Source organism: Daktulosphaira vitifoliae, unplaced genomic scaffold, assembly GCF_025091365.1.
Source record: "Daktulosphaira vitifoliae isolate Bord-2020 unplaced genomic scaffold, ASM2509136v1 Scaffold_5, whole genome shotgun sequence".
Lineage (NCBI taxonomy): Eukaryota > Metazoa > Arthropoda > Insecta > Hemiptera > Phylloxeridae > Daktulosphaira > Daktulosphaira vitifoliae.
The window spans coordinates 31,310,326-31,324,042 of NW_026099576.1; the positions used below are offsets into that span (position 1 = coordinate 31,310,326).

The window sequence follows — 13,717 nt, forward strand, 5'->3', positions numbered from 1 at the left end:
AAATTCGCTATTGAACGAGTGTCAGATGGGGCAAATGCATTTTTTCTCTAGGAATATAAAGCAGATTTTACTTTAGATTGAAAAGTTGAAAAGAAAAAATTGGGTGTCGAATTACTCACATAAAATTTAATTAAAGTTTATATTCACTATAGTGCGAGTAAACCTATTAAATTAGTGCGTACACTCACTAAATACTTACGAATGTATCATAAATATATTTATAGTCAATCTGAAATTTGTAAAACGCTGTTTAATGGCGCAAAGACCTATTATTCGTGTTATACATTTTTTGTAAAACTCGTAATTTTATTTTATGAAATTTAATGTATATAGAGGTTATTAATTATGCGCTTAACAATTTAGAATTTCTTAACATACAGAGTGTTCAGTAAGTCAGGAAACGGGTTTCTATTGTTCTCATTGTTTGTAACAATGTTTACCAATGTGTCCAAATGCAATTGTGAGTGAATCACGAACACGCAGTCGCATAATTTTCATTGTCATGTATAACAAATGCTGAGGCGTGACACCACGTCGATCGGATCTTCTTAATTCACTGGAGGCTATCGTAAATGGTGTCGCTTCAACACCGTCACGAAAATTGCGAAATTGGCCCAGATAAATAGCCGGAAAAGAAAGCTCTTCAGCATGTTCGTCGACCATTAAACTCTGAGGCAATGATTTTTCTCCTGGTGCAATACGTAAATATAGTTCATCATTCCACGAGAGCGTTTGTTGTTGCGCAGTCAGGCTTTCCTCTATATGGATATTTTCACTCAGATCATCTTAAGAATATTCAGAAATTATTTCATCTGTAACAAAAAATGATTGGTCAATTGTTATGTCATACACTTGATACAACGTAGATTGAATTAAAAACTGGAGCCAAGTTTTTATTTTACGTTTCTCAACAATGCCAATCAAATAGCTTGATTTGTGTGTCATTTTTCGTTTTATATGAACGTTGATACAATGGTCATCATTTAAATTTCGAGGAAGGCTTTTTATTATGGTATCAATAGAGACTAATATGTTGATAATTTGCCCATATATGCTATATTGGCCATTTACATGTCTCAACCTCCTAATATGCATAAATGGAAGGCGTGGAGAAATTAGTCTTTCTGAAACCAAGTTTAATAATGGTAAATTGTCAGTCATGGTTGAATATTTAAAACCATTGTATGTCGCTATTGTGGGAATCTTATTTTTATTTAATTAGACTCGACACGTGTTGCACAAATAAATATTTTTCCTTAGAATATTTGGTATGATAGTATTCAAGATAATTTCATGCAATGGAGAGGCAAGTCTTAAATCGTTGAAGTACCACAATCTATCACACACAGTACAAGCATGACCATATGGATTATTGGTGAATTTTATTTCCAATTCTCTATGGGTTCGTTGAAATTTACGAAAATTACTGTATGACATAATCAAATTATCATCATAGACACTTTCATCATTATCAGACAATAATTAATTTTTACTGCAACTGTTATCATTGTTTGCAAGTATTTGATCCTCATCCAAATTCTCTACATCCACAATTTCATCATAAACAACCAAATCGTTGTCAACGTCATCAAGTTGATTACACAAAGCCTTAAAATGTCTGTTCCGTATACGATATTGTCGTGCACGTTCAGCATTCGATATAGAACCAGGTGATAACGTTAATATAGTATTTGTGTGATTTTGGAGTATTTTTTTTTCACGTTTCCGTATTTAATATTGTCGTGCACGTTCAGTATAAGATACAGGAAGATGAACATCACCTTGAATGACTATTTGGTTACTTTGACTCGGTTCTTTTGTACCAGAAGCTGCGTCAGTACTGTTGTTTATTGAATCTACGGTTTTGAATTTATTTTTCGGTAACCAGAACTTGTCATCATTGTCCATATTTATTGTCTTCGGAGTTACAGAGCCTATTACGGAATACGGAATTACAGAGCAAGGCAAATAATAATATTTTTATGCAAAATACAAATAATTTTTTGAAATTAAATTATTTAATACATTTTAAATAATACAACTTTAATTTTCAAAAATATAGTTCTAAATTATAATATTAAATATACTATACAGCTGACCTTGACGCGACCGTTGCCGACCTTGGCCGATTATTATGCCGACCGTGACGGCAAAACTTTACAGCCGACCGTGACGCTCGATAATCTGTTTTTTTTCGGACCCTCTATAAAAAAGTTTTACTTATAAGGGAAAAGGACGAACCTAAAAAGTATTGTAACGTCACAAATTCGAAGGTGGACCGTTTATGATTTTTGTTATGTCTAATTATTTATTTTATCGCGTGAAAGAACATTTTTCTGACACAGCGGTGTCAACCACTCATTATTTTGCCGCTGACCGCTAGATAAGGCGATAAAAGAGAATAGAATTAAAATCGAATTGTTTATCAATATTGATCCCTTCCAAAAAGACTGGCCGTTATCGTTTTGAAATTGCCGTTAGATCGGTGTTGACTCTTCTCTATTCTTTCTTCTGCCATTGACCGTGCTAGGGTGCACACATTTGTTGTTTTATTGACACTTTTTTTCAATGATGGAGTGAGCCGCCAACGGCGAACGGCCAGGTCTTTTCGGCGAAGCATCCAGACCATCGGATGGGTCTCTTCGGAGACCGGGTATCGTTTTCATTTTTATATTATATTTATGTAATGAGCTATATATTTTATTAATTATTTTATTTCATTTTATTTTATTGTAAATTAATTTAAATTTGTTTATGTGTGGAGAGCACGTGTTTCCCTTTTCTTCTAGCCAACGCTAAGGAGCGAGTGTCCAGACCGCTCCTAGTGTTCTTTATTAACTTCCGATTAACATTAACGGATGTGTTCATATACCGTCCGTGATGTTTGTAATATTATTTGTTTGTTTTGTTTAAATATTTTATTTTATTTGTATTGCCTTTATTTGTAGACATGGTTTTTGATGCATTCGCATTTTTGTCCATGTTTAACTTAATTTTCTTTTTTTAACAATTAAATTAAATTTCCTTATTAATTTCAACTGTAATATTTATTTTATTGCGCGAGTAACTTAATTACTCGCGTGTATTTCATTCCTATTCCTTAATCTAGACACGGGCTACGGTATGTTTTACATATCAACCACATACAACTTTGATTGTCATAATTGTGTTCTATAAACCACGAGGCATTATAGTAATTTATACATATAACGACATATTAACTTAGATTATACTTTTAATTAACTTAAAATTAAATTCCACCTATGGTCCGGTAATCATATCTGATAGGTGTGACACCTCGCCTAGGTGGTGGCGACCCTTGCTACTCTAGCTAGTCGTTATGCAAGTGGCAAACCACGTTGTTGTTACAGGCCNATAGCTAGTCGTTATGCAAGTGGCAAACCACGTTGTTATTACAGGCCGAATTATTAATAAAAAGCCCGCTTGCAGTATTTAACCATTTATAAATTGAGAGATAAATAGTAAAGAACAAAGCCAAAAAAAATATTTCTAAGATTATTACTTAATGAGAAATTTTGTAGTCAATGATAAATCAATCATTCTTTTAAATTAATTAAACAACATTTAAAAATATTTTTAGTAAAATTTCACAAAATTTTTATTTAACAGTTTTATATATTTTTGAATTTTTAATTAAAAGTTATTACAGTACACAAACCATTAAGTTAATATAAATTACAATATATATTTAGATCTAAATAAAATGTAATAAGAAAATTTAAAAATTATATCAGACTTAACAACAATTTCCTCTAAAAATAGAACGAAGAAGAATAACTATAATTGGTAATACCAAGGTGAGAAATAATATCTCGCTTACCTGATGATTAATAAGAAAGGATCTTTGTATTTAAATTTATATAGGAAAAAGACTGTGATTGTTGGCTTACATAGAATTAAGTTTATACAAATAACAATAAACAATTCAGTACAAAATGACAAATTTTATAATCAAAACATCCGTGTGGTATAACAATAATAAAAATAACAATAATGAATATAATGTGCTAATAATTTACATAAATGTAACAGTAACTGCCAAACTCACCAATCAGAATTTTGTGTACAATTATTATATGCCAATGTTCATAGGTACATATTTTAATCTAATGATTCGCAATTGAAAGTATCAAACATAATCCGTTTATTTAAATAAAAATTTTAAATAAAATAATAGAAAACGTCATCCGTGTGACTTACAACAAAAAAAAAACCAACTGTCTGGTAAACAAGGAGAAACATGATACTAAATCTTATTACTAAACAAAAATACATATCACACAGTTATCGGTCGGCATTGATAACCGACCGATGCAACCAAGCAACCAGGAGAGAAAGGATAGATGAGTAGACGGAAACAATAAGCGCTATCTACGATTTGCATGCGGTGCGAACAATAATGTTGTAAGTGGTGCTTTAATAATTTGTACCAAAAATTAATTAAGCCGACATAATAAATATCATACAATTTATAAATCTTCTTCTTCCTCGCCTTAATCCCAACTACTTGGGGTCGGCCACCCTTAATCCCAAACTTCCACTTGACACGATTTTTCACATCAGCTACGCTCACATCAGCTGTCTTCATATCGCATTCAATAGCATCCCTCCATCTCTTTTTTGGTTTTCCTATACCTCTTCTTCCTTCAACATTCATTTCAATAACTGTTCTTACAGCTTCCGATTCTTCTCTTCTCATAACATGACGAAGCCATCTAAGTTTATTTTCTCTCATCTTATCCACAATTGACGCTACACCTATACTCCCTCTTATATCCTCGTTCCTTATTCTATCTTTCCTAGTCACTCCACTCATCCATCTAAGCATTCTCATCTCTGCTACACTCATTCTCTGCTCTACTTTCTTATCAACCGCCTAACACTCTGAACCATACATCATAACTGGCCTTATTACACTGTGATGGTGTCACGTTTAAATAATCGTGAGAATTATTTTAATAAATTACAGACAGCACATCCGCTGCCTGAGACTGATGAATTAACAAATAATATTTATTGCCAAATCGGCAATAGTTGTAATTATTATAAAAACCCAATAGACTTGACCATCGTGGTCAGTCGACTCCAGTGCCTTGTGTCATTCATCAGTCTCAGTACTCGGTTGTCGCTGTCTGGCTTACTGTTTAAAGTAAAGTCCTTGTTTATTCCTTTTCAAACCTATATACTCTTTTCCTCGACATTTCAGAGTACTTGTGTCTTGCACTTCGTCTGCACCTCGTACTTCATTATCCTCTCCTATACCCAAAGTATTTGTGTCTTGCACTTCGTCTGAACCTCATACCTAGGTGTTACTCTTATTCTCCCTTCCTATAACAACAGCCTTTCGACACCCACAGCTAACCCGGAGTGTCAGCCGAGCACGGTGACTGCTGTACGACAACACGCACGTGAATACCTAGACAGCAGGCACCACATCCACACCATCCTCCTACTCTTTTTATTCGTTTCATTTTACTGTGTTATGACAACACTCTTGTAAAATTTACCTTTCAGCCTCATTGGAATTTTCTTATCACATAAGACGCCAGATGCTTCTCTCCACTTCAACCACCCGCACTTAATTCTGTGTCTTACATCCTCGTCAATACCACCACTCTTCTGAACAACTGACCCTAAATACTTAAAACTCTCCACCTCTCCAATCACGTACTCGCCTATTGTCACTGACCTCCTCATTTCACATACCTCATGATCTTCTTTATCAAACTCGTACTCTATATACTCTGTCTTACTTCTACTTATTCTTAAACCCTTTTCTTCAAGAGCTGATCTTCACACCTCTAGCCTTTGGTTAATTTCCTCCCTATTTTCTCCTATTAACACTATATGATAAGCAAACAACAAGCACCACGGCACCTTTCCTTGTATTCCTCTAGTAATTTCATCCATCACTATAGAGAATAAGTAAGGGCTTAAATCACAATCTTGGTGCACTCCTACTCTTACCCGAAAACCTTCTGATATTCCTCCTACGCTTTTTACCCTGGTACAAGTGCCATCATACATATCTTCTATTATATTAATGTACCTTTTCGGGACTTTTTCTCATTAATGCCCACTTTAAAACCTCTTTCGGTACTCTGCCATACGCTTTCTCCAAATCTATAAATACCATACACAGCTTTTTTTTCCCCTAAAAATTAAAAGTTAAATCTATAAGTTGCCTCACACAATATACTGGCTCCATTGTTGACTTATCAGGCATAAATCCAAACTGGTTTTTAGTTACCGATGTCTCATTTCTTATTCTCTTATCTATTACCTTTTCCCATATTTTCATACTATGACTCATAAGCTTCATGCCTCTATAATTTCCACATTCCTGTATGTCTCCTTTACCTTTAAATATCGGCACCACAATACTATTCCTCCATTCATTTGGAATTTTCTCTTCTAATAAGATTTTATTTAAAAGTTCCTTCAACCACCTTATGCCAATACCCCCTAATATTTTCCATACTTCTCTTGCGCTTCATCTGGTCCCACTGCTTTATTCTTTTTCATTGATTCCACAGCCTCCCATACCTCTTTCTTACTAATTAAACCTACCACTCCCCCATTTTTCGAGATATCCTCTAACGTCTCTTTTTGATACTCCTTATTCAATAATTTTTCAAAATGCTCTTTCCACCTTTTTTTCATCATCATCATCATCATCATCACTCGAGAGTACCTTATTATCAACACTTTTTATACACCTTATATAATGATAATATTTAGACTTTTTCTCTCTTATCTTTGCAAGTCTATAGATTTCTTTCTCGCCTTTCTTTGTTCCTAACCAAACATACAACTCATCATACCTCTTAAACTTCGCCTTACTTACTGCACACTTGCCTTTTTTGCATAAGCGTTTGTACTCCATCCAGTCTTCTTTTTTTTTACTCTTCTGCCATACTTTGAATTTTTTTTTCTTACTTTCTATGATTTTTTGAACGTCCTCGTCCCACCACTAGGTTTCCTTGTTTCCTGACATTCTATAACTACTCTTACCAACAATCACCTTTGCAGTATTCTTTACACAATAAGCAAATCTATTCCACACATCATTTATGTCTCACTCGACATTCCACACCGTTCTCTCTCTTACCGCGTTTAAAAAATTTTTTTCATTTTCCCTTTTCAACTTCCACCATCGGATCCTCAATTTTTCTCCTGTGTTCTTTCTGTTTTTATTTATACTCTTACCACAACTAATGGATATGGTAATCCATCACCATAAGTCTATGTTGTGTTGTTACACTCTCGCCTGAGATAATTTTACAATCTTTTCTTTACTTTACGCCCTCTCTCTACACAAAATAATTGATCTACGATCTATTACTCCCACTATTATAAGTTATATAATGTTCTTCCCTCTTTCTAAAAGAAGTATTAACCACAGCAAGATGAAACGATACTGCGAAATCCAGTATTCTTTCTCCAGCCTCATTCTATCACTTTTACTTCGAATATCAAATTTAGGACCATAATTCTGTCACTTTTCCTAGCTACTTCTACTACTCTATTTTTCATCTTCTCGTCCATTATTATCCCTACGCCATTTTTGTACTAGACTTACACGAGTATATTATTTTATAACCCTCACCTATTTCCCTTGATTTCTCTTCTTCCCACTTAGTTTCCTGTACACAACAAATATTAACTTTTCTCCTCTTCAATACTTCTACTAATTCTCTACTTCTACCAGTTAATGTTCTGCAATGAACTTGTGGATACTCTTATAAATTTTTTTGCAGGAGAGATTCGATATTGATGTTGTTGATAATTTATCTGAATCATTACAAGCAGGGGAAGTTCCATACAGAGAAGCAGTAGAAAGTTTGTTATATCTAAGTCAGATCACAAGGCCTGATATAACATTTGCTGTAAATCTTATCAGTCGCTTTTTAGAAAAGCCTCTGATAATACATTGGAATACGGTGAAACGTATTTTAAAATATTTAAAAGGAACCTATAACTATGGTTTATTTTTTCATTCTAGGGTGAAACTTAAGTTACATGGTTATAGTGATGCAGACTATGCTGGTGATACAACAACTAGGCGATCAACATCAGGATACATTTTCATGATGACTAATGGAATAGTAGCATGGTGTTCACAAAGGCAAAAATCAGTAGCACTCTCAACTACTGAGGCTGAATACATGGTACTGAATCAAGCAGTCCAGGAATTAACTTGGTTGACGCTACTAACAAGTGATCTTCTGGAAACACATGACACGGTACCGTATATTTTGCGATACGTTAAATACACGGTCACCTCGTCTTTTCCATCAGCCGCCTTATTACATCGTGAGCCCAGCCTGATTAGAGTACCCCCGCTATCTAGTTAGGGTGCAAAGTCTATCCACTGAAGCACGGTCGACCACCGAACGCCGGCGGTGAACGCTCTATCTTGTTTTTGACGTCCTACGTGAATTTTCTGTATCCGCCGTCGTCACGTGTGGTACAATAAAAGTTACTGTTAAAATCTTAAGTTGTATTAGTTGTTTCGCCGTCTATCGAGTAAAGTGTCCCGTAGTCGTTGTACATCTCTTATATTATATGTTTTGATATTTTATATTACGAATAATTTCTAAATCTTTTAATTACATAACCTATTCCATTCAGCAGATGTGAATACTGTTAAAATTTTAAAACCATATAAGTTCGTTTGGACTGATGAATAAGCGGTCGCGGACAGCGAGCCGCCCAGACGCTTATTAATCCTGTAGATATACAAGATAGCCGTGAAATAAGCCTATATGGACGAATAAGCGGTAGCGTTTGGGTGAGAACGGAGAACAATAGCAAAGCAACCAGTGAAGTTAGCCGCTCACTGGCCGGAGGGATTGGCTATGAGGGCAGCCCCCTCAAAATTATTTATGCATGAAAATGGATTTGAACGGTGTAAAGGCTACTGCATCAGGGAATTCGGATTCCAGTACCGGCGGTTGGTGAAGGGTGTACCCACCAGGTGTCGTTATCTAGCAAATACACGATAAATGCAGGAGTTTACGTGAACTGTTTCTTAATTTAGATAAGTTAGCATTCCACCAAGCTACACCCTGTCCTATACCTTTCCTTTCTATAAAAGGATAGTTATCTTTGTAAGCCGAGACAATGGCGTATTGTAGTATATTTACAGCACTTTCAGTACTCTGTCTCGACCCCAATCTAAACTGTAAGTTATTCAGGTCACGAGAAAGATTTGCCCTGTAGTTGTCCCAGTTTGTTCTTTTTGGGTTCTTATAGTACTCCGTCTCAACTTTGTTAATTTCCAAAGTGAATCGTAAGTGCCTGTGATCAGAAAGAGAAGGTTCGGAGGACACTTCCCACTCTTTTATTTTTTGAAGAAACCCTTATGAACAAACTGTCAGATCAATGACTTCCTGCCTGTTCCGGATTACAAATGTAGGTTCGCTACCTCTGTTCAGTATACTGAGGTCTGTAGTCGGTAATAGATACATTATTACCTCTTCTCTTTGGTTGATGTTACTGCTCCCCCAAATAGTGTGGTGAGCATTAGCATCCATACCTAGGATGAGTTCTAATTTTTCATTTTTGCAATAATTAAAAATCATAGTTAGGTCCCTACCTGATTCTTTGACCTCATATGGTAGGTACTCTGAAGCTACTATAATATTCTTACTATCACTTAGTGTTACTTAGATAATAGTCAAGTCTGCACTTAATAGATTAAGTATCAAGCTGGCTTTAACTTTATCATTAACCAAAATACAAGTTCTTGGTTTGTCTGTTTGTTTGTGAAACAGTTTAAAATCCCTTAGATTTAGCTGACCGTTAAAAAAAAAAAATAAGATAGTTCAAATATTTAAAAAATTTTTATAAATTATGAGAATGTATCATGATGGCGACAATATTTACAATAATTTAAATGATACACTCATTTTGTTAATTTTTTAGCAAGAGTATTGCCCAAATTTGCTAATTTAAATAAAATGTTTCAAAGTCAAAATAGATTTAGTGATACAAATGACTCAATTCACCTAAAAGATTCATAAATTCTATCCCTAACTCGAGTTAAGTGATCAACAGTATTAAAGATATATTGTGTTCAGATAAAAAAACACATATTAATTAGTTATTTTAAATTTATTCATTTTAGCTTTGATGCGAAGCCGAGAAGGTATAATTTTACCATGATGTGTTTTTTTTTTTTATGTCACCACTTTATCTCAGCTCTCACTGAACCGATTTCTTTCAATGATACGTCAAAAGATCACAAATCCTATCTAGTTGAAGACATTGCCCTTAAAAATTGAAAAATTTCCCTCGTTCCCCGCAAATGGAGGAAAACTCCAAAAGAATTATAATTTTTAAAATCTTTAAATTTTCTTTTTTTTTATCATAAAACTTCCATATTTTTTTCAAAAATCAACATAATTTTTTTTTATATTAAAATCTTAGATATTTCCCTTCAATTTGATATCATTTTTTGACAATCTAACACTTATCAAGCACACAGGGGGGGATTTAAAATAATAACTTTTTACAAAAACTTTTTCAACTTAACTTTTGAAAATGTTCCGGAAATATTCATAGTTTTTTTTTAATCTTAAATTAAAGCTTATATTATATACTTTACTATGAAAAAAAAAAATTCGAAATATACATTTTTTTCTTGGTGAAAATGGTTACCGTATTCAAACATATGCTATTTTTGTGTTAAAAATTCTGGGTTTTGTATTTTATTTTATTTTAAAATATCTTACAGGGGGAATATACTGACTTTCATGAACATTATATAGTTTAATTGACATAGAATAAAGTTCATAAGACATAAGGAATTAAACTTATTAAAGTTTTTTTACTTTTTTGCTTCAATGCGAAGCTGAGAAGGTATTGGTTTTACTGTGATGTGTTTTTTTTGTCTGTTACCACTTTTTCTCAGCTCTCACCGAACGGATTTCTTTCAACGATACGTCAAAAGATTACAAATCATATCTAGTCGAAAACATTACCCTCAAAAATTGAAAAAAATTCCCCGTAAATGGGGGAAACCTGCAAAAAAATTACAAATTTAAAAATCACTAATTTTCGAAATTTTTTCAATTTTTTTTTACTAAAAACTGCTGTAACTTTTTCAAAAATGAACATATAATATAATTGATTATAGATGCTTGATGTCTTTACTAGTGATGGGCATAATCGAATGATTTCGATAATCGAATGATTAGTAATCGAGACATTTTCATAATCGAGTGAATCTCTCGAAAAATCACTCGAAGTTAAAATCGTCTGCTCGTATGATAAGAATAATCAACTATTATTATTTATCGAGAGAATCGAAAAATTATTCGAAATATGAATAAATATACCTATAGTAAATAATTATTAATTTAATTTTGCTTTTTTTATTTGTTGGTGTTTATTTATAATTATTATATTAAACTATAATTTAGGAATAATAATAACAATAATATATTAATAATGCATTATTAATAAGTGCTTTAAATAAAAGACAAGTTGTTATTTTTATTATTTAATAATTATTACCTATATTTTAAAAAAACCGATAACAAATTTAAAAATAAAAACATAAGATAAGGTAGCAATAGCCGGCTTGACCATCATAATTAAAACACCTGATTCCACACCTAATTGATTTTTCATAAATTCACAACTAGTGAGAGAATCAGAACTCAGTAGTTTAGCCAGTTCAGGACAAAACTTTGTTCTAATCGTCACATACTTCCCAAAAATGTGACAGATAAGGTGTTGTCATGAGTAGCGATTGAACGAGTTGAAAATAAGAAGACTCGAAGTCAACAATTTAATAATAATTCGACTATAATTTATGCTAAATAAAAACTTAAAAATAGTATTCTCTCGTTTCATCGTTTCATGGACATCATTCGAAATAACTTTTATTCGATTATATACATTTCAAGATCAAGAAATCATTGTTTTTATAATAAACGAGAAATCATTAGAAATAATCACTCGATTATAGAATAATCAATATTATTTAAAAAATCAGAATATCTCGATTATATAATAGATATGATTTCAATAATCGAAATATCTCGATTATTTTCATAATCGAGATATCTCGATTATGCCCATCACTAGTCTTTACCTATCATTTGGTATATTTTTTTTTGTAAATTTGACCCTTTATCTGCCCACAGGGGGGGATTTAAAATGACAACTTTTTCACAAAATATTTACTTTTTCAACTTAACTTTTGAAATGTCCGGAATGTCTGACACTTTTATATATATCTTAAATTAAAGATAATGTAATATAATTTAATTTGAAAAAAAAAAATCTGACCTCTGGAATTGTCTTCGTGGTGAAAGTTGACATCAAAGTTAATAAAAAATTACGATTTTTGTAAAATAATTTTTTTTAACAATTTTTGAACCCAGGCAGATATTCCCATTCCTTTCTATATTTTTGAGTTTGGTAACCAAGTTTTTTGGTCTATTGACCACGGGTAGTTAATAGTATAGGCAGATTAATGTTTTCATAGAACATTTTAAAAATTAAATGCAATAACTCAAATCTCGAGACAAAGTAAAATGAAATAATGAACGTCCTGTGTAACAAAATAATTCGAAATATCATTTTGGCGGTATGGTCTGTCTACTCTAAATTAGAGTAGAATATTATTTAGAATATTATTAACTTGAATAAATGTTTGATGTAAAAAAACAGTGTTCAATTTACTTATTATTTTAAAAATTTTTAATTAAATAATAATATTGTATAAGATAAATTTACTTCATACATTTTTAATTATACATTTTGTTTAAATGTCTAATTAATATAAAAAGGATTTCATAGAGTATTTATATTTTAATGACCTATGAATTATTATAACATCTTACAAAGTTAGTACTTAAATGTGTACACTTAACACCAACTATTTAAAAATTTATTTGATTGGAAATTTGAAATCTACTTATTAAATATTTGGTAGGTTATCACCAGTTTTTATTTTAAAAATATTATTTTTGCTGGTATTGGTACAAGATTTTCAACCATTTACAACATGGTGCATTATTAGGTATAGTGTGAAATATCAAAATTTAGTTTATTTGATATATTTGCTACTACTCAATAAATTCAAAAATTAATTGAACGTATTATTAATCATAGTCATTGAAGTAATGAAATTAATAACATTTTCATGATGAATGAACAACATTCAGATAGAATAACATTTTTAGTTTTTTATAGAAAAACCTGATAGTATTGCCTAATGAGAAAAATTATTTCCTAAAATTTCAATCAAATATATTTTAATATATTTCTAATATTTTCATTTGTAAAGTGAGAAAAAATATTTTATTCATTTATTATTACATTTATTGAGTACTAATTATTGGATGAAAATAAAGAAACAAAGGTTAAATTTGAGTTAAATCAATTCATCTGTTCAATACTAAATACAATTATTTTAATTTATATTTATAAAATATAAGTTAAAGAAGCTTAATCATTCAGTCACTAAGGTATGTGAAATTAAAGAAACTTGTCTGTTATTATACATTTTCTTATATTAGATAGAAATATTTGACAGTATTCTTCAACAAATTTTAACTATTTAAAACTTTGTACATACTATTTATTTATATTTTATTTAAATGGTCCGAGTACTTTCTGAAACACTTTAGCCCATGGAATAAAAATATTTGCCCCGCTCTGCCCCCCCTAGAAAAAA

General features: G+C 31.9%; 1 long non-coding RNA gene across 1 annotated transcript; it reads left to right on the top strand.

Annotated features, from left to right (window-relative positions):
- The first annotated feature begins 3,734 nt into the window (after window positions 1–3,734).
- LOC126907469 (uncharacterized) lies at window positions 3,735–8,433 on the top strand. The gene is made up of 3 exons (XR_007704541.1): window positions 3,735–3,818; window positions 3,886–4,425; window positions 7,782–8,433. It is a non-coding gene; the product is annotated as an uncharacterized LOC126907469 (long non-coding RNA).
- Window positions 8,434–13,717: the final 5,284 nt, after the last annotated feature.